Source organism: Polypterus senegalus, chromosome 4 (genome assembly GCF_016835505.1).
Source record: "Polypterus senegalus isolate Bchr_013 chromosome 4, ASM1683550v1, whole genome shotgun sequence".
Lineage (NCBI taxonomy): Eukaryota > Metazoa > Chordata > Cladistia > Polypteriformes > Polypteridae > Polypterus > Polypterus senegalus.
The window spans coordinates 142,249,663-142,268,410 of record NC_053157.1 but is presented as its reverse complement, the minus strand read 5'-3'; the positions used below and the strand labels follow the sequence as shown (position 1 = coordinate 142,268,410).

General features: G+C 40.4%; 1 protein-coding gene across 3 annotated transcripts in view; it reads left to right on the top strand.

Annotated features, from left to right (window-relative positions):
• The window catches only part of LOC120527686 (gamma-aminobutyric acid receptor subunit alpha-2-like), a 377,740-nt gene that overhangs the window by 247,040 nt on the left and 111,952 nt on the right, over positions 1 to 18,748 (top strand). The gene's annotated exons all lie outside the window — the stretch shown is intronic.

Below are 18,748 nucleotides of genomic sequence, written 5' to 3'. Positions count from 1 at the left end.
TGCAGGTTCTGGTCCAATTGGACGGACCGGGATCCTGCCGACTACGCCAGATGTAAAAGGCGCTATATAGCGCCCGACCCGGCACAGACTGACGCAGAGGCACGTGTAAAAACCAGCAAGCTTTTTATTTTTCTTCACTAGGGATGGGTACCGGTGTCCGGTGCCATTGTGGAACCGGTGCTGACATGAACGGTAGTAACCAGACCGAAAAGCAGCGCACAATTCGGTGCTTCATTTCGGTGCTTTTTTCCCTGAGAAATCTAGCCAATCACTTCCTTTCCAAGGATAGTAGGCGGGCCCAGGTATGTACGGGTTTTTTTTTAGAGCAGAGCTAAAATGCCGAAGCTGAAGCGCTCGAGAGTGTGGCTGTACTTCACAGCAAAAGATATAAACTCAGCAGCCTGCAACAAATGCTTAAAGGTAATAATGTGCAAAGGAGGTAACACCTCAAATCTAATGAAACACATGGCGTCGCATGGCGTTTTTTTAAAAGCCGAAAAATGCACCGCATTTGATAACTTGCAGCAAGACATCACACCGAGCACATCTACTGCGGGTGTGGTGCCTGTTCTCGGAGTTAGCAACATCCAAGAACCCGAGGAGGAGAGTCTGTATAATACTGTAGGTTAACATGTTCATAGCTGCTTAGCTTTGTAAGTCTTCTCTAAATATTATAAGTAAACTATATTTGAATAAAAGGTGAGCTAAATGTTTTTATTTTTTATCTGGAAGAAAAAAATTTATGAAAATTCAAATGTATTTTCTGTTTATTCTGGGAACTGGTTTATATGATTGAGTCCCCTCAATCACAGAGCAGGTACAGAAGGAGCTTCAAATATACAAAAGACTGCCAGGAATTACCTCTGGACAAGACCCTGTGGCCTGGTGGTGGAGTAAGAGGGATACACTCCCCAATTTATCTGCCCTATCAGAAAAATACTTGTGTGTCCCAGCGTCATCAATGCCTTCTGAAAGAGTTTTCTCTTGTGCTGGGCATGCCATCAGCCAAGAGCGATGCCGTATAGCTCCAGAAAAGGCTAATATGATTATCTTCTTGCAAAAAAACTGCTAAACATCACAGGTTTCATGACAAAGTTTGTGTTTTCAATTGTTTAAGCACTGGTTCCAACCAAAGAAGTTATGTTTTATTGACAGAAAGGGCTAGGTTTGTTATAATTTTGTTTAAAAAAAATTACTGGGAAAAATAAAAATGCAAGAGGTTTTTGGACGAAGTTTGTGTTCTTTATTTTTTTAAGCACCGGTTCGAGCACCGTTTAAGCACCGGCACCGTTTCAAAAGTACCGTTTTGGCACCGGTATCGGATAAAACCTAAACGATACCCATCCCTATTCTTCACCTGTGGGGCACATCTTCCCCGTGAACCCCACAGGCATTACATAGTCCCAAAAGCACATACACACAATACTAACAACACTTCCACCTTGCACCACCACTTCTCCCATGCAACCTCGTCCTCTTCCTCCCGATTCTGGCTGATAGATTAGGCTGAACGGAAGACACAGATCTGCCTCAGTCTCTCCCGAGCTTGCTCCACCGTCACGCCATGGACATATGTCCCCATGCCCATATCGGGTGCTTTTCCCTTCGGAGTCTAGTAGGTAGGTTGACCCGCAGATGTAAAAACATTCCTGCAGCCCTCCACCCTTGGGCTTGTCACCTACCTCCGGCAGCAACCTGTGGGGCGGGCACAGAGGCCAGGCGCCAGAAGCCACCACGCTAGGTGCCAGTCATATATATATCCCCCGCGGCTTCATATTATTGAAACAGGACAGTGAAGAGGGTCCTGCCCAGCTTTCTACTCCTGACGTCACTCTTCCCCCTCCCCTCGGCCCGCACCCTCTGTCTTGGATTAGCGCAAATATATCACACAAATATATTGCTCTTGCAAGCAAACTATGATTCTTAGCACAATGAGAGGAGTTGTAAAATCAAACGGAATGTTCAAGCAAATTGTAGAAAAAAAAAGATCTAAACTAAACAGTGTTAAGGTTATACCTCGAGGCAGACATGATAGTGAGGTGGGCCCCACCCTCTCCCCACAGCCTGATGAGTCTGTCTTGGATTTGCGCTAATAAATCGGTACTGCAAGCAAACTATGATACTTAGCGCGACGACAAAGTTGCAAAATCAATTGAATGTTCAAGCAAATTATAGAAAAAAACCTGATCTAAATCCATTAAGTAGCTCTCTCGTAAAAAGTGGACAGACATACAAACGGGTCTAAAAAACTATAAGAAATTTTGCACTTGGACCACTAAATTTTTAAAACCGTTTCTTAGCGAGCACCTATGGGTCAAGAGTAACCTACACTCCAAATTTCAAGTCCCAAGTCCTCATGGTTCGGGAGATTTTGTGCTGAGTGAGTCAGTGGTATTTGGCATATATATATATATATGTGCGGTTTCCTCCGGGGGCTCCGGTTTCCTCCCACAATCCAAAGACATGCAGGTTAGGTGGATTTGCGATTCTAAATTGGCCCTAGTGTGTGCTTGGTGTGTGGGTGTGTTTGTGTGTGTCCTGCGGTGGGTTGGCACCCTGCCCAGGATTGGTTCCTGCCTTGTGCCCTGTGTTGGCTGGGATTGGCTCCAGCAGACCCCCGTGACCCTGTATTCAGATTCAGCGGGTTAGAAAATGGATGGATATATATGTGCATATACAGTATGTATATATATATATATATATATATATATATATATATATATATATATATATATATATATATATATATGGAGTCCTCATAACCTGTTTTCATCATAGTTTATTTCTAATTTGTAGTAGTTTTGATTGATTATGTTTAAACACCATTCTGTACTTGCTGTAGATGTTTTAAAACCTCATTTGCATTATATCAGAAAACACAGAAGTGCTTTAAAATGTAACTCATTCTAGTTTCTTTATTGCTAAGATGTTTAGCTAGATAGCTAGATAGAACTTTATTGGTAATTATCTGAACAATGGTTGATGCTAGCTATGATATCATTTTTATAATATGAATTTTCAAAATATATCACTTTATTTACAATAGGAAGGCTATCATGCCACGTTCCTACTGTAAGTTGAAACTTAATACACTTTTACTTATAGGGCACTAGGGTAATAATAATAATGGAAAATAAAATTCAGAATAGTCAGGTCTATAAGTATTTGGACAGTGACACAATTTTCATAATTTTGGCTCTGTATGCCACCACAATGGATTAGAAATAAAGCAATCGTTATGTGATTTAAGGGGTGTATCAAAAACATCATATGAGCCATTTAGGAATTTCAGACATTTTTATACATGGTCCCCCTATTTTCAGGGTCTCTCAAAAGTATTTGGACAAACTAACATAATCATAAATATAATTAATATTTTCAATATTTGGTTGAAAATCCTTTACATTCAATGACTGAATGAAGTCTGGAACAATGGCTTTCTCTAAATGCTGGGTTTCCAGCCTAATGAGATTTTGCCAGGTTTTTACTGCAGCTGTCTTCAGTTGCTGCTTCTTCATTGGACTGTGTGCCATCAGTTTTGTCTTCAAAGTGAAATGCATGTCCTGTTGGGCTGAGGTTAGTGAATTGACTTGGCCTTTGAATCTTCCACTACTTTGCATTGAAAAGGTCTTGATTTGCTTTCATATTATATTTTGGCTTATTTTCCATCTGTACTATGAAGTGTCATTCTATAGCTTTGCAGAATTTGGCTGAATCTGAGCAAATAGTATACCCCTATACAGTACACTTCAGAATTCACTTCAGCCTTTCATGAAGTCTTCTCTTGATTGAAGACGTTGGCAATGATAGGTTTATGTCCTAGAAAATTTTCTTGGCTTGACTAAAGGTTGTGAAGGGGTTCTTCTTCTCCAAGGACAGAATTCTGCAATCATCCAGCACAGTTTTCTTCTGTGGTTTTCTGGTGTTGCTGGGTTCACCAGTATGTTCCTTCTTTTTAAGAATGTACCAGATGGTTGATTTGACTGTTCTTCATGTTACTGCTATCTCTTTAAAGGGTTTGTTTTGTTAACATAGCCTAATGAAGGCCTGATTTTACTTGCATGGACAGCTCTTTGGACCTCTTTGGATATTGAGAGTTCACAGTGAGAACCTCCAAATGCACATTCCACACTTTGAATCAATTCCAGACCTTTTACCTGCTTAATAGTTAATGAAATAATGAAGGACCTACCCCCAAATGGCTATAGAATAGCTTGTCGGTCAAATGTCCATATGTTTTGAGCCCCTGAACAATATTTTTGGTAAACCCCTTAAATTAAAGCTTAAAGTCTATACTTCAATCACATAATGATTGCATAATTTCAGATTCATTGTGGGAAGATTATGAAAAATGTTGTTGCTGTCCAAATACTTATGGACCTGACTATGTAATGAGAGAGTTCTAATCCACGATGACAAAAGAAAAAAGGCACCTACTGTAAATTAAAACCTTTATAACTGGAAATGTACTGTATTACATTGACCACTGCTAGATACAAGGTGTATAAAATACAGACATTTTACATTCCTTATATGCTCAAGGCCAAATATCTAATTGCTTAACAATATATAGATAGATAGATAGATAGATAGATAGATAGATAGATAGATAGATAGATAGATAGATAGATAGATAGATAGATAGATAGATAGATAGATAGATAGATAGATAGATAGATAGATATTGTGACAAGGAAGGACACCAGACATTGCAAAGGTTTGGGGCAGCCACCTGTATAATGTGTTCCTGGCTGTAAAAGTAAAAGGTTTGGTAGCGAGTAATGTTTACAAGACAGAGTCCAAAACATAACTGAAATCCAGAGGAAGGGAGTGAGGCTTTATAGAAAGTTTGGGGCAAGTGATGTCATCCTTGTGGCCAGGGCTGGGGCTGGAAGTGATGTCATCTTCGGGGCTGGGACCGGAAGTGGGGTGTCCCAAATCAAGGCAGTGGCTCCTGGTGGGATTTCCCGGGAAAGGTCTGCAGGGAACTTAAAGCGTTAGTGCACCCTGCCACCCCCTGGGCAGATGTGTTACCATTATTCTCCAAGCCTTTCAGCTGCCTCCTAGTCACACATGTGTGACAAGACTCCCCTCGCAGCCAAGACCCGTCGGGTCGGGCAGCCTGTATCGAGAGGTCTTGAGCCCGAGGGAGGAGAGGACGTCAGCATTGGCATGAAGAGACCCCTGCCAATGAACGAGCGAAAACTTTTATTGCTGCAGGTCAAGAAACCCACCTAGTGACTCATGGATTCGACTCCTTGTGAAGGGCCATCCACTTTAGGGGTGCATGGTCCATCACCAGAGTGAACACCCGACCCAAGAGATAGTACCAAAACTGTGTAATCGCCCACTTAATCACCAGGGCTTCCTTCTCCTCTGCTGCGTACCTGGTCTCCCGGTCCAACAGTTTCCAGCTAAGGTACATTAGTGGGTCCCAAGCCTTTGTCCAAGGCGTCCGTCTGGAGAACAAATTGAAGAGAAAACTTAGGGGCTATTAATATAGGTGCTGAAGTTAAGCCTGTTTCAAGTCACCAAATGCAGTTTCCACCTTGTCAGATCATACCACTAGGTTGGGAGCTCTTTTCTTCATCAAGTCAGTTAAGGGCGCCGCTCTCTTGGAGAAGCGAGGCACAAACCGGCGGTAGTACCCAGCCAAACCAAGAAATGATTGGACCTGCCGCTTGTTTTGCGGAAAGGGCCATGTCAGTATGGCATTTAATTTGGAACACTGTGGCCTCACAGTACCCCGGCCCACCAGGTAGCCCAAGTATTTAGCCTCTCACAACCCAAAGAAACATTTCTCGGGATTGATTCAAAGCCCAGCCTCTCCTAGTGCCCGCAATATCGATGTGACCTTCTGTACGTGCGTCTTCCATGTTCGGGAATAGATGACGATGTCAACCAGGTAGGCAGCACAATACGTGTTATGGGGCCGGAGCACTTTGTCCACCAGACGCTGGAAAGTTGCAGGCGTGTAACCCAAATGGAAGGACACAATACTGCCAGTGCCAATTAGGGGTGCTAATTAGCGTTTGCGGACTCCGTTAAAGGAACCTGTCAGTACCCCTTCGTCATGTCAAGTATGGTCTGGAACCTAGCTGGTCCCAGCCTCTTGAGACGGTTGTCCACACGAGGCATGGGATAAGCATCGAACTGGGAAACTTGATTAAGCCGACGGAAGTCATTGCAAAACCTCCAACTACCATCAGGCTTAGCGATCAAGATGATGAGACTGGATCAGGCACTAAAACTCTCCTCAATCACTCCTAGTTCCAGCATTCGCATGATTTCCAGTTCCACCTCAGCTTTCTTTGCCTCGAGGAGTCTATAGGGCCGCTCTCGGGCGATCACCGCCCGCTCAGTTGATATGTCATGCACAACCAGAGAGGTGCAGCCGGGTTGTTCACTCACCACCTCTGGGACAGAGCGGATAGCTGTTTCCAGCTCCTGCCTCTGCCTGGAAGCTAATTGCTCACCGAAATTAAGGGGATCCGTTTGAGCAAAGAGTGAGTGGGGCTGACCGGAGGAGGGATCGGGGTCCCTCTCCTTCCACGGTTTCAGCAGGTTTACATGATACACCCGCTCGCTTGGTCGAAGACTGAGTTGTTTCACCAAATAGTCCACCAATCCCTTCCTCTGTTTAATTTCATAAGGGCCTTGCCAATGGGTGAACAATTTGGAGTGAGAGGTGGGAACCAATACCATGACCCGATCCCCTGGACGAAACTCCCAGAGAGTCGTGCCACGGTCATAAAGGCGGGCCTGTGCTGCTTGCGCCTCCTCCATATGACTCTTTAGAATTGGTCTAATTTTATCAAATCTATCATGTAACTGCGCGATATATTCTAGAATATTTGTCAAGGAAAGAGCCTCTCCTTCCCAGCCTTCCTTTATGATATCCAATATACCCCGGGGTTGTCGTCCGTATAACAACTCAAAAGGTGAGAAGCCCATAGAGGCTTGGGGGACTTCCCGGTAGGCAAAAAGAACGAGGGGGAGGAGCTGATCCCAAGTCCTACCATCCTTGCTGACCACCTTATGAAGCATCTGCTTGAGAGTCTGATTGAACCACTCAACTAAACCATCGGTTTGAGGATGATACACAACGGATCTTAAGTGCTTTATCTTCAGTAACTTGGTAATCTCTTTGAACGTTTCCGAAATAAAAGTCGTCCCTTGGTCCGTTAGGACTTCTCTAGTGATGCCACTAGCGCAAATACCCCTACTAGTTCCCGTGCGATTGCTTTAGAAGTAGCTGAGCATAAGGGAACGGCCTTTGGGTATCGGGTCGCATAATCCACGAGGACTAGTATATATTTATGTCCTTGGGCTGAGGGTTCCAAGGGTCCTACTATATCTACCCTATTAGGTCAAAAAGAACATCAATCAGAGGAAGGGGGACAAGAGGAGCGCAATCCCTCCTGGGAATTTGCCGCAGTTGACACTCTGGACAGGAAATGCAAAAACGGCGAACCTCCTCATTAATCCCCAGCCAGAAAAACCAGAGCTCGATTCGCTCTAATGTTTTGTCAGAGCTGAGATGGCCTCCCAGAAAGTGGGTGTGCGCTAACTCGCAGACCTGTTGCTGGTAGCAACTTCCGGTCCTCCCCCTCATGCTCCGCGACCTGATATAATAGGTCATTTTCAATAACGAAGTGAGGTCCCTGTGGCATGGGCTGATGCATGTGTTAGCCGTTGACGAGAACCACTGCATTCTTTGCATGTGTCAGAGAGTTGTCATTCTATTGTTCTCTCTTGAAAGAAGCCTGTATATATACTATACTATACTAATAAAAGGCAAAGCCCTCACTGACTGACTCATCACTAATTCTCCAAGTTCCCGTGTGGGTAGAAGGCTGAAATTTGGCAAGCTTATTCCTTACAGCTTACTTAGAAAAGTTGGGCAGGTTTCATTTCGAAATTCTACGCGTAATGGTCATAACTGGAAGCTATTTTTCTCCATATACTATAATGGAGTTGAGCTGGATGGCCGTGGGGGGCGGAGTTTCGTGTGACATCATCACACCTCCCACGTAATCATGTGAACTGACTATCAACGCAGTACGTAGAAAACCAGGAAGAGCTCCAAAAAGCACTGAAGAAAACATGCATTATATAATTGAGAAGGCAGCGAAACAATAAGAAGCGAGCGACTGACATTTACAACCATATTCATGAGTGCTGCTACTTCGGAAACAAAGCACGGTGTAAACTTAAAGTTTAAATTAAGTTCATAGACAGGCTGCCGCTGGTGTTTGTCATGCCCACGGGTAATGCGGGATACAAGTTTAATGAGAGGACGCAGGATATAAACGAGAGTTTTGATCACTTTGTAACTAAGTTAAAATTGCAGGTGAAGGACTGTGCTTATGCAAATTCTGAGAGACTGTGTTTGTGGGGGATTGACAGTTAAGGCGGGTGGGGGAGTCACGTCATCATCTCCCCTCCCATTCACCTCATTTCGCTCTGAGCTGAGCTCCACGGCTAACGCCGTCTTCCGAAGCAACTTCGTCACACTGCCACCAAATACTCACAGAAAAATCCGCAAGTTAATACACACCCTGTCTCTAAAAGTTTCTCCACACTCAATGTATTCCTCGCGAACCCTTTATACCCTCTGATCTCCCATTTCAATTCAGATGCCTCCAATTTCCAGTAAGGCTCTGCTGCGCGATGACAAGTAATAACTCTCAGGGACAGACCCTACAAAACGATGCCATTGATTTCAGTCAAGATTGCTTTTCTCCTGGACAACTATACTTGCATTCTCAAAAGTGACCTTGCGCAGCTTCGTCATATTACAACCGGAGTGCAGCCAGAAACTTTTAAGTGCCGGGTCTTACTTAACATTAAATTAAGCCGTGGACATCGCAACATCACACAAGAGAGCAGCTCACGTGAACTTACTGAACGCAGTACGAGTGATCACTTCTATGCATCAAACCTGTTCAAAAAACGCATTACACAATTGACAAGGTGATGGCTTTATATGGCGTTCGTTTATAAAGCAGCTGAGAGGATGTGTGAAGGCAGCTACACAAAAAAACTGCAGAACGGCACACTCTGAATGTATTCCTGGCATCACCATTATACCCACTGATCTCCCATTTCAATTGAAATGCCCCAAATTTCCAGTAAGACTCTGCTTTGCGATGACAATAAGTTTCAGGGACACACCCTACAAAAGGTTGCCATTGATTTGAGGCAACATTGCGTTCCTCCTGGACAAAACTATACGTTGCATTCTCAAAAGTAATATATATATATATATATATATATATATATATATATATATATATATATATATATATATACTGTATATATATACACACCTCGATCTACATACTGTCAAATAAACGAACCACACACCCTAGCGCAACATGAGAGGCTTCGCCTTTAGTGCTGACGTCTGAGGTTCGATTCGCAAGAGTGGGTGCAGTGAGTGTGTACTGCCTGATGAGCCCATCAGGCAGTTGGATGTAGTCTTTAAATTTCTATGGTGAAGAAAAATTTATGCAATGATGATTAAATTTAACTTTCATTCCTACTAAACATATTTCTGTCAACCAAATAAAAATTACTTGAAAAAATAAAAAACTTGAACAAATACGATAGTTCATAATACCCACGCAGCACTAAGTGCACGTAAGGTTAGGAGTCACCCATTTTAAAAAGCAGCGTATTGCACTGATACGAAATAGCCTGCACATTTAATTATTTAGGAATGGATAGATAAATTAAGATTTTGTACAAATAATGTTTTTAATTTTTCTTCCTCAATGGATTCTGGTACCCCCAGCAACAGCTGCTAACACCCCAAAGGAGATATATATATATATATATATATATACTGTATATATATATATATATATATATTTATATATATATATATCCATCCATCCATTTTCTAACCCGCTGAATCCGAATAGGGTCACGGGGGTCTGCTGGAGCCAATCCCAGCCAACACAGGGCACAAGGCAGGAACCAATCCTGGGCAGGGTGCCAACCCACCGCAGGACACACACAAACACATCCACACACCAAGCACACACTAGGGCCAATTTAGAATCGCCAATCCACCTAACCTGCATGTCTTTTGACTGTGGGAGGAAACCGGAGTGCCCGGAGGAAACCCACGAGACACGGGAGAACATGCAAACTCCACGCAGGGAGGACCGGAAGCGAACCTGAGTCTCCTAACTGCGAGGCAGCAGCGCTACCACTGCGCCACCCTATATATATATATATACAGTATATATATATATAGATATATATGTAACCTGGTCAGGTTTCAAAATGAAAATATAACTGTTTTTTTTTTATGTGAATAAAGTTTATTGAAAGAATTGGGACACCAGTTGTGGGGGTTGGGTAAAGTTGAGTATATAAATGGGTCGCCTGATTGAAGAAGGGAGACCGCCATTGTAAGATAGTTAAACAGCAGATGTGATATAGTTCGGAGAGCTGAAACCAGGAAAAGAAAAGTATAGTTTCAGGCAAACCGCCGAAACAAGAAGTAAAGAAGAGTTGCAGAAAGAGTCGCAGTTCAGGCAACCCGCCGAAACAAGACGTTAAAAAGAGTTGCAGAAAGCAGAGTTGTAGTGAAGCAAAACGCTGAAACAAGACAAAGAGAGGCGCTGTTGAGGCAAGACGCCGAAGCCAGACGGAAAGAACGAAAGAGAAACGAGAGTCGCAGTTGAGGCAGCACGCCGACACAAGAGTGAAACCAGACGTAAAGAAGAGTTGCAGAAAGAGTCGCAGTTGAGGCAGCACGCCAAAACAAGACGTAAAGAAGAGTTGCAGAAAGGGTCGCAGTTGAGGCAGCCTGCCGAAACAAGACGTAAAGAAGAGAAAAGAGAGGCGCTGTTGAGGCAAAATGCTAAAACAAGAAAAAAGAAAAGAGAGCTGTTTGAGGCAAAACGCCGAAGAAAGACGGAAAGACAGATAGAGGAACTAACGTAAGCACACGGCTAAAACATCAAAGGGAAAACCGGCAGGCTGGACGAAAATGCAGAAATGGCGATCAGTGAGTAAAGAGGGTGTTAGAGAAAGAGGGAGACGGAAGCATAAAGGAGGTACCAGAGTATAATGAGGAAGATATCAAACAAGGTTGGTCTTTATTTTATTTTGTTTGTGTAAAGCTGCTTGAATAAACGTTCAAGTGAAGGGGCCAGTTTTTGTTTTGTTTGTGTGGCCACTACGCACCCGAGCTACGGCTGGGGACCCCAACGGAGTGAGTAACATTTACTGACTGTGTAAATAAGTCCTGGGTGAGCTCACCAGTAGTTTCGGACACATAATATATGTATTGTATAGATGTAAATAATTTAGCGTTTGTTTTATGTATTGTATGTATGTATATATATATTTGTAAATACTTTAAGTTTTGGGAAAACTGTTTATGTTCAAATTAAGTAAAGAGTTTGGTTATATAACATATCTGAGTAACAGCGCTTGGATTGGGCATTACCGAGTTTAAAGTGGACTATAGTGAACCTGCCAACAATATAGGTGGCAACACCGTTATAAAGAGCTCAGGCCTTTGCCTACCGATGAAGGATCGGTGGTGCAAGGGGGTTACATATATATATATATAGATATAGATATATATAGATATATAGATATAGATATACACTCACCTAAAGGATTATTAGGAACACCATACTAATACGGTGTTTGACCCCCTTTCGCCTTCAGAACTGCCTTAATTCTACGTGGCATTAATTCAACAATGTGCTGAAAGCATTCTTTAGAAATGTTGGCCCATATTGATAGGATAGCATCTTGCAGGAGATTTGTGGGATGCACATCCCGTTCCACCACATCCCAAATATGCTCTATTGGGTTGAGATCTGGTGACTGTGGGGGCCATTTTAGTACAGTGAACTCATTGTCATGTTCAAGAAACCAATTTGAAATGATTCGAGCTTTGTGACATGGTGCATTATCCTGCTGGAAGTAGCCATCAGAGGTGGTCATGAAGGGATGGACATGGTCAAGAACAATGCTCAGGTAGCCCGTGGCATTTAAACGATGCCCAATTGGCACTAAGGGGCCTAAAGTGTGCCAAGAAAACATTCCCCACAACTTTACACCACCACCACCATCCTGCACAGTGGTAACAAGGCATGATGGATCCATGTTCTCATTCTGTTTACGCCAAATTCTGACTCTACCATTTGAATGTCTCAACAGAAATCGAGACTCATCAGACCAGGCAACATTTTTCCAGTCTTCAACTGTCCAATTTTGGTGAGCTCGTGCAAATTGTAGCCTCTTTTTCCTATTTGTAGTGGAGATGAGTGGTACCCGGTGGGGTCTTCTGCTGTTGTAGCCCATCCGCCTCAAGGTTGTGCGTGTTGTGGCTTCACAAATGCTTTGCAGTATACCTCGGTTGTAACGAGTGGTTATTTCAGTCAAAGTTGCTCTTCAATCAGCTTGAATCAGTCGACCCATTCTCAACAACGCATTTTCGCCCACAGGACTGCCGCATACTGGATGTTTTTCCCTTTTCACACCATTCTTTGTAAACCCTAGAAATGGTTGTGTGTGAAAATCCCAGTAACTGAGCAGATTGTGAAATACTCAGACCGGCCCGTCTGGCACCAACAACCATGCCACACTCAAAATTGCTTAAATCACATTTCTTTCCAATTCTGACATTCAGTTTGGAGTTCAGGGGCCTCATGTATAACGCCGTGCGTAGAAGTCGCACTATAACATGGCGTAAGCACAAAAGCCGAAATGTGTTTACGCACAGAAAAATTCAGATGCAGGAATCTGTACGTACTCCAACTTCCACGTTCTTCCGCTACATAAATCCCGATCAGCGTGAAAACTAACGCTCGTGCACGCGCTTTATGTAACACCCCTACTCCTCCCAGAATTACGCCTCTTTGAATATGCAAATCAATATAAATCGCCCTTAAGCGCAGCCTTCTGTGAAAAGACAATAGGAAAAGCACGGGGAAAATATAAGAATTTCAGCGAATACCAAGTGGAGGCAAAGGAAAAACATACTATTTGTTCAAATAAACCGTGGTATAATCAACAAAATGAAGTTGATCGAGTGACATAGCGTGTTGGAGAAACTTGAAAGCTCACATTCACAAAATCGCATAGTGCCGGAAATAAAAAAGAAGTCACATATCAAAGTCGCCATGAAAAGCCGAGTTGTAGCCCACTGTCTGAGTGTCATATGAAAGCTTATTAGGGTACAGAGAAAAAAGGCACACAGCGGGGAAAAAGCACGAAATGTCAACTTCAATCTCGACATTGAAGGGAGTGAGGCTTTATAGGAAGTCTGGGGCAAGTGATGTCGTCCTCGGGGATTGTACTATGACATACTCCTTTTGAAATTGTCAGCAATAATATTAAAATGACCTTGACCTGAAAAGTAATAATATTACCTGTTTTGCATGACTTTTGGACATCAGAGCGAATGGTCAACCATTGTACAGTGCCCGTGGAGCAATTTCCAGGTCGAGCACTTTGCTTAAAGGACCCAGTGGAGCAGGATCCTATCTGGCAGTAATAGGAATTGAACTAGCAAACTTCCAAATACCAGAGCAGATACTTACTTGGCCATAGAGCCACCACTCCACTCTACTATGGTGTCAGATACCACTTTCTCAAAGTATGTTTCTAACAGAAAAACATTTGCCAAACCGTCTTTATGTTGCTTATATCAAAAACAAACGTGAACTAAAAATGACTTTTGAGGAGGTTCATTTTGATTACCACAGACATTTATTTTGTGCACAGTAAAAGTTTTTTTGGAAATTGCTGTTCATTGGATCAATTCTAAAGTAAAGCGCAAAAAAAGCTGCAATTACTTGCAGGGCCATTCACGGCCTATGATGCGACTGCTACTGAAATTGATGGCGTACATACTTCATTATCCTGGATAAACTGAAAAATTCAAAAAGTGTGGAATGCCACTATTAATTTCTAAGAATTAAGCATGGTTTCATACGATACAGTATACCAGTCTCATTTGGTTCTCCTGTTCTTAGACTATTCAGTTATGGAAGTACTGGGCTCAGCTCACACCTAAATCACATTTCAGATTTTCATTTTGAAAGGCTGCTTCTTATGAGATATAAAAAAGACGTATTTTGTTTCAAAGAATAAATATGAACACATGGGTCCCTGATATTTTGGGAAAATTGAGCTAGTATTTTTGCTATGTTTTTTACTTTTATTGCATAGGTCAAACTTAATTTGGTTGCAAAAAGTCACATAACCTAGTGTGTATTTATTTATTTATTTATTTGCTTTCATACTTATCTACCTATTTATGTATTTATTTAAAAAGCTTCTGTAAAAAGCCAAATTTCCCCTGGGGTTAAAAAAAGTTATAAAAAAAAAAAAAGTTATAAAAAGTTCTAACTATATATCATAATTACATTACATAATAACTGTGTCAAGTTTAAGTTAGTTGCATCAAGGGCCTATAATATTTTTAATATACAAAAATGAGGATGTCTTTGTATGGCAGGGATCAGTAGTGCTCATTTAATTTAAGACCAATAACGAAAAGTACACATCTTTTATTTATTTATTTCCTTATTGTGAATATATTGAAAATGGATTGCTATAGTGTGCTCTGTGTGTGCATAATCACTTCCAGATGTGTCCACAAATGTACTATGTTATCTTAAAGGATATTTCTTGCTGAATATTTTAGAAAGTTTCACATTTATTTGTGAAGTCATAAAAGTAATGTAAAAAAATTAATTAATAAAAGCAATTTTTTAATACTTTTTAAAAGTATTATGGAGTATATAAAAATAAATACATAAATAATAAAATGTATATTGTGCAAAAAACTTCAAAAATAAAAGAGTATATTGGGAGGAAGCATCAGATTGCCTGATAGAAGTGGGCAGAAAAGATCTACAGATCTTCATAGTTCCCTTGAAAATAACCCAATCAAGCAGTGGAAGTATATGCAAACCCCATATATTCAGTGATTGGGTCACCTTATCTTATAGAACTGCAACTTATATTAACCCATATGCCACCCCAAATATGATCAATCTATTTAAAATTAAATGACAACTAAATAATAATTATAGATATACTTTAGAAAATGTACACTGTAGACCCTTATGCTTATCTTTGGCAACATTAGGTTGTTGATAAGAATTGTGTTTTGCTAGGGTTGACACAAATTTTTGTGGCATAGATAAATAATTTCAAATCGTAATTTCATATTTTAAACCTCATCATTTTCACTCTGTATTAGTGTCACATCCTAAATAAAGCAGATACACATTTAAAGTGGCATAATAGTGCAATTATTCAAAATTGAGATAAACTTTTTACGCATTTTTTCCGCCTCTTGTAATCTTGTGAGCTGCACTGTAATGGTAATAAATTATTCATGTTTTTCGTGTTTTTCAAGCTGCATGGTGCTTAGTTGCTTTCATCTTTTTTGCTGTAGCAATTTTATTTAATCTGATAACAACACAAGCTGAAGACCTGTAAAGGACAATATATGTTAAATATCTCTGATGAAAAGTTGTATTCCCCTTATCTCATTTATACATACAATAGGTTAGGGAAAACTTTAAACACATGTATAATAATAATCAATTTATAGCAGAGAAAGAAATGCATTCATTGCATTCAACTGCTTCGTAAACATTTTGAATAAAAAACACACTTTTAAAAATACTGTCAAGTACATGGAGGTCTACTTTTGAATTTAACAATAATGATGGTAAGTTGGATTTCTCATTAAATAGGTTTTCAGTTCAATGGAGAAATGGTGTAAATTAAAAAAATGATCTCTACTTGTACTATGTTAGTCACTTGATTTATTGAAAGTTGTTATTGTTGTAAATTATGTTATTGTGATAATAGTGTTAGTTTTCTTTGTGGGGGAATTAATGTTTCTTTTTTACCATGTTGTATTCATGTATTAGTGGTTTAAAGCATTGTTATTTACACAACAATTAAATGTGAACTGCAGCTATGAATATGGCGTCAGTGACTTTAATTTTTATATTATTTATTGATTTTAATTAGAAGCAAATAATATTCCATACAATCTTGTCAAATTTACCAAACCAAACTTCAACCCCCACACATGAGAAAGAGAGGAGAGCCCCCCTGTAAAAAAATACTATCTTGGCTTTTAGACCTGTTTATTATATATTATTAAATAATTTCTTTTTAATTCTTGGTTGGGACCTTTGACATTCCAGCTTACAAAGTTCAGTATTTTGCCATAAAGACATTGCTCCTGAACTTTTCTTGACATTTTGTAGTCTTAAGTTAAGGTAGTACATTTTTACATATGATAGATTTGACGTAGATTTCACATTATTGTCAGGTGTTAATACTATAAAGTCCATTGTTATGTTGGCAGTTGTGGATATTGGGGTAGAAAAGATAAATACAATTGCTCATTCCCCCAAGTTATGCCTCTCCAAGTGAGGTAGTCCTAGTCCTCTGATATTCCAAGAGACAAAGCACATCCAGAACAAAATGAAAAGGAAAAGTGGCCGAAAAGGAAATAGCATGTATAGTTATGGTAAATGTTGCATTAAAATGGACCACGTTGCAAGCAGAATCTTCTTTGCCTTGCCAGAACATGGCATGACTTATGATTGTGTTTCGAAGGATCTCAGAATTAGTCTCCTTCATTCTTTTTCTGCTTCATCCAGAAAACTAAAAATGTGAAATTGACCACCGATAACCACTTTCAGTTTGGTAGGGTACAAGAGGCTGTATCTGATTTCAGCTCTGTGTAGGTGCTGTTTAATGCATAGAATGTGGTGCATTTAGCATCTGTTGCAGGGGAGAAATGTGGTTATTTTCATCTATAATCTTCTCTTTCAGTATGAGAAGAGACATCAAGTTTTTTTTAGCCCATTTTTGTCAAAACGGACAATTAGGCTTCTCGGCTTTCAGGGTTAACCCTCTTCAGATTAGGAATTTAAAGGCAGTTTGCAACCACTTATTTCATGCTTTTTTTCTAAAACTATAAATGTTCATTGTCAATTAACTTAAATAATATGGACAAGGAGCTGAGATTGGAGATTCAAAGTATGAACAGGTAATGAAGAAAGTGATAAGCTTCAAATGCAAAGCAACACTTAAATACAGGAAAATTCATACACCAAAATAAAAAAATAGATTTATATAGCAAGGCATATGCACATTTCTATGCAATGTATCTTTATAAATCACAATCAACTTGTAAATGTGTATACGGATATGTGAGCAGGCCTCAAACTCTGCCTGAAACATCTATACATAGCCTATGCTAACCAACCTCATACATATGCAATATCAATGCTGCAGAACCTCATTGGCTAGTAGAGCAGCCTCCCTTCTGACTCATCAAGACTCTGCCACCAGCATTGAAGAGTATCTGGCTGCACTCCACAACTGACAGTGCAAAATCATGTGCGGCATTATAGCGTCTTTCTCTCTCTCTCTGTCTCCCTCTCTCTCTCCTTTGTGTTCTCGGGGTCAGGGAAGGGCATAAGGCACCAGAGTCTGAGCAGGTAGCCACTATCACCTGGCACATGTAATGGCATGATTATTGTATCTCGGATAAGCCATTTGAAAAACTGAGGGATCAGTCAGTCACGGGTTTACCCAAGCCATGACATTTTTCAATCTAATCTTAGCATCACATATGACTTGGGTGTTAATGGAATGTAACTGCTCATGGTTAACAAAAGCAGTGTCATTCTCACTAGGTGCACTCATTGCAGTAAGAGTGTTAGAAGAACCAGACACTGCTGCAAATTGACTTTTTATGTAGTCAAAAACTTATATTTTATGTATGTAATTCCACACCTTACTAAATCTTGTGAGTTGGCTAACAGCTCCCAGCCCAGCTGACATGATGGAGTGAAGCTTGGCTGAGATATTCCTGACATGTCAGCCAGTCCCAGGTAGTAAGTAGTCATTTTAAACTGAAGAAAAACCATTAAGGTTCTTCAGTGCATATATGTCCTTCTTAAAAATTAAACTAAAATACAGTCTGTACATCATAATTTTCACTTTTGAAGTGTAATATACTTATCATGTCAACGCACATTCTAAGAATGGCTTGGCAATATGATTTATGTATAAAAGTGATGTGAATGAGTCATCTTTCAGCTGGTTTAGGTGCATTTCCGTACTTAATCAAAGGTGTCGTCATTTCCTAGGTTCTCTGAAATATTGCATATGGATGGGTCAGAGCTGCTGTAAATATATACACGTTCTCCTATCACATCTTCTTTTATAAATCCCATTGTTTGCCTGGAAAGTCTTATCAATTTGACTCTTGGACACTATTTCCTATGTCTATTTGTCTGTTAGTAATCCTCCTATTACTCATCCACACTTTACACCGTGTTTTAAGCTATGCTATTTATCACTGTTTTAATCAATTTCAGTGCCTGTATCTAAATGTGATTCAGTTACACAATAAAATCATGAAACATCTGACTTGTGCAAATTTGTATATCTATTGGTTTGTAGGAATGTATCTGCATGCTTGTGATGTCATGGGTAACGCACTTGTGGCCATGACAGTGACTTTTAAAAAAGCAAGCAGCTTGCTCAGAAAGCATTTGCAATTTATTGTAAATAAAGGAACAGCTCATTGGCAAGAAAAAGCTAGTTTGTATAAGAATTGAATTTCTGTTTTAGGTTTTACTTTGGCTTTTTTTTCTTGTTTCCTGATTATGAGTTTGAATTATCCTGTTGTCTTGGTTGATGGTCATTTAGAGTGTAA